The sequence below is a fragment of the Pinus tabuliformis genome, chromosome 7 (assembly GCF_031772625.1).
Source record: "Pinus tabuliformis cultivar Carrire ecotype Pingquan chromosome 7, CPIR1, whole genome shotgun sequence".
In the NCBI taxonomy this organism is placed as follows: domain Eukaryota; kingdom Viridiplantae; phylum Streptophyta; class Pinopsida; order Pinales; family Pinaceae; genus Pinus; species Pinus tabuliformis.
This window is the reverse complement of record NC_142293.1, coordinates 716,492,044-716,496,257: the sequence shown is the minus strand read 5'-3', so window position 1 is coordinate 716,496,257 and position 4,214 is coordinate 716,492,044.

Genomic DNA, 4,214 nt, shown 5'->3' with positions numbered 1-4,214 from the left:
TTTGGACACTATGCTTGGCCTAGGTGTTTACCAAATTCCTTGCTCTCATGGCAAACCATATATTGGCCAAACTAGAAGATAATTTAATCCTATCTTAAAGGACATAATGTTGTGACAACCCACATTTGCATTTATAAATCCACTACTATTGAGGAGTTCTTCAAATCTAAACCCTCATTCGTTTTGATCAAACTAAAATCCTTAATATACTATTACACCTCACTCTTTATTTAGGGTCTCTCAAAATTGAAATACAACCAAATTTTAATTGAGAGGATGGTTATAAACTAAGTCATTCTTAGAAGCCTATTATTCATTGCCTTAATCACTAAGCATTCGCCATTATTTTATTAAATTTTAGTAGATTTGGTTCCTCTTCTCTCTCTTAGACTTCTTGTGATTTTAATAAGTTTTCATTATTAATTTTTTAGTTTTCTTTCATAATTTTTCACTTTTCTTCTCATTAAATTTTTTATAGTTTAAAATGTTTCAATTTTTTTGTTTAAGTTATTATTTATTTTCCTGGGAAAAAATCCATAATTCTATTTCATTCAAAATGATACAAAATTAATATACACAACAATGTGTTTACTATGATATAAGCATGAAGATGAAATGAATACCTTATATACCCTTATATAGATATTGTTATTCTCCTATATGATTGTGCTTTGTCATATTACATCAAGATTTTAAAAGTTGTGAAGTTTACTTCACGATATATATAGTTCTCAAAATATTATATGCATCGAATTCAAATAACATTTTGAAATAAACAAGGATTAAAAAGGGTTATTGGTTTGAAGCAATAATTAGTATGAGATCTTCATTATATGGCTTATGGTGGTATTCATAAAAAGAAGATTCCATATGTTTTGTTATCTTTCAGAGGTCATGATCCAATGCTAGTCCTTCTTTAGACAATTTGTCAACATAGCCATTCTTCTCTCTGTAAACATGAAAGCATAAAATATTGTCAAAAGAAGATTTTAGCTACATAATCTCATCTGGGATAGCAACAAGTAAAATATTTATCCAATTTACTAGTCTCCAAAAATTTGTAATTTTTCACAAACTTAAGGCAAAAACCAACAAGTATTTGCAAGCCAAAAATTCAACCTAATTGCTTGTTCCTCTTTTCAAACCCATTCTGAAGGAGTTCTTCTTGGAGATGTTAAGTATAATACCCTCTCTCAGCCCCACTCCTTACTAAGTTAGTTGTCCTCTTGAGATTCCCTATCAAAATATGCCCATGGAATCGATTTGTGAGGTTCTTCTGCTATGATGCATTGAGATGGAGGGTTGTTCTTTGTTTGGGGAGGATGTTCCAAGATTGCTAGACCCTTCGTGGCCACCCACATTATAGAGGAAGGCAAGTCTTGAAATATAGATTATTTCGAGCCAACCAAACTCCATAGCTAATTATTAAAGGTAAGGCCCTGAAGTTCCTAGTTGTGGAGGTTGAACTCCAATTTCTGCAAGACTCCTGAACCAAATCCCCATTCCAAACACAATCCTGACCCAACACCAACCAACAAAAAATTTAAACCTAAATGGTGAAGGGACATCTTATGAGAAAATGAGAAATATTTTATTCATTTGTTTTGTATAAAGTACACCATCTTGGGCCATCTTGAACCTATGTTGCACCACATTCACATAAAAAATCTAGCCTTAACAAGGCATTTAACTTTGCAAACAGAGTTCTACAGCCAAATAAGATTGCCAAAAACTCTTTCAATGTTCATTTAGAAATGTGTTAACATTTTGACTAGTCAAAATAAAATTAAAATATGGTGGAGATGTGTAACTTAATGTGATTTAAACATTGTAAATTGGTGAAAAGTTAATTAAAATAACAAAAAAATAACCCTATAAAAATAAAATAAAATAAAAAATGACTCATGTTATTAACCCATGATTTTAAAAATCCATGGTATTGACTCATGGTATTTAAGGGGGGATTAAACTAGCCTAGATTCATGTTAGTTTGATGTTATATTTAAATACATAATTAGTTGTAGAAAACGATGGTGTTGAATCCATGTAACCTATAAAGGTAAAACATTTTTATGGATGTGTTGGCATAGGCATTTGTTTGCAGAGGTGGGGAAATATTAGGAAAAATGTAATTATTACATTTTATCTAATATTTTTGCCTACCTCCATCCACTTTTTACTAAGTTATATTGGATAAAATATAATACTATAATATTACATTATTATTGTAATTTTTCTTTATATTTGTAATTTAAAAGTAAACAAACTTAACTATAAAATTAGTAGGAGTGAGGGAACATATTGAGTAGAATGTAATATTTAAAGTGGGGTGTGATTTGAAATATTAGGTAAAATTTAGTAATATTAGATTTTAATTAGTATTCCCCCACCCCTGGCCATTATTTATTAGGTGCGGGTGGTTATAAATATTGGGTAACATATAATATTGTAATATTCTACTTTATGTAATATTTCCCCTCACCCGATTCACTTTTTGCATAGAGACTCACTCTACACCCCAGTATAGGGCACATGTGTAAATGTAATGCACTTTTTACATAGAGACTCACTCTACACCTCAGTATAGGGCACATGTGTAAATGTAATGTTCTCTGTCGCTCTACACCCTAGTCTAAAGCTCTACGCCCTAGTCTGGAGCACATTTGTAAATATAATGTAAGAAATGTAAGGTAAATAAACATTTGTAATATTGACTCAATACCATCACAATTATGATGGGTATTCATTCATATGGATGGGTAACGACCATTTACAATGAAGTTGAATTTCGAATCCCCTCTTATGGTGCAAAGTGAATACCATCCTCCTCAAAGAACAATTATACACATTGTCACACACCGAAGGGCATGTCCTAACATACTAATAACATTTATACACACAATTGCTAACTAGATTTACATCGAGTACACTAAGAAAAATAGACAAGATATGATGAGGGGAATTGCGATATGCAGTTAATACATGAGGTTGACGCTGAACTTGAGCACCGTTTCATCGACAGCGTTGGAAACAGTCTCGATAACGGCGTGGCCTTTCGCTCCTTCAAACTTACCACTTCCCCCGACCACTGCCATTTCCCGCTCAGCGAAAGCAGTATTCTCTTCGCCAGAGAATTCGATCGTTCTTCACTCGTATTCCGATCCTTCTTCGAATTTCACAGTGAAAGTCATGAGAAGGATTTTGGAATCCTTAGGAGACGCCATGTAACATCCCACCCCTTTACCCATCAAACCAGAAGACTCATCTGGCCCTTCAGTCACCGGGTCCTCAATCACTATAACCTCGCTCCTACTAATGCCTAAGCCCTGACCACCCCGCTGATTCAATAGGAGTGGGGCTGCACCCAATGTTCCAACTCCGGGAAATGGCGAATTTGGTAAAGGGTTGAGTAAATTAGGAGAATTGATTAATGAGGTGAAAGGAAAATTAAGAGCTGCTGGGAATTGATTGAACTGAAGGTTCTGCCCATTAATGCTGTACAAATCCGTTTGGAAACGTTAATGGGAGGACCAGGTCGTTCTGAAGTGAGGGATTAAGCAAGCCTGCATGGTAGCTACAGGAATACTGGGGCCGACACCATTCAAAAAAGAAGGATTAGTAGGGGAGATAATTCCGTTTGAATTAATGGAAGTAGCAGGAAATTGGTCATTGACAGAGGACTCTGGGGAATTGCTGGGGAATTCCAGCGCTTGGAGAGGTTAGTGGGAGAGGACCACGATTTTTAAAGGGAAGATTAAGAAGGCCTCCTGCAGACGTAAGAGGAGCTATTAATCCTGTGGTATTAATTAAGGTGTTGCTGCCTTCTGAGATGGAGAGGGGTTTGGCTGTGGGATTGGTCCTCCAACTACTTCGTGCGTGAAGAATGTCATTGTCGTGGTCGCAGGCTGAGGCTGAGGCTGAGGAGCAGGAGCAGGAGCAGATGGAGGAGCTGCAGGAAGGGAAAAATTATCATCATTATTAATATTAACATTTTTTATCACTGGGTTTTATTAGGGAGCAATATCATATCACGTGGTTTTTTATTTGGGGATATATATTGAAGAAAAAATGGCATAATATATTGGGGAAATGTAAGGGGTAAAGAGATTTTTATATTGGTAATATAAAAAATCGAACTCAAAGTAATGAAAACAAACATATAAAGGAGTATAAAAAATGTTATTTAAAAAATAGATAACTACAATATCTAGTAG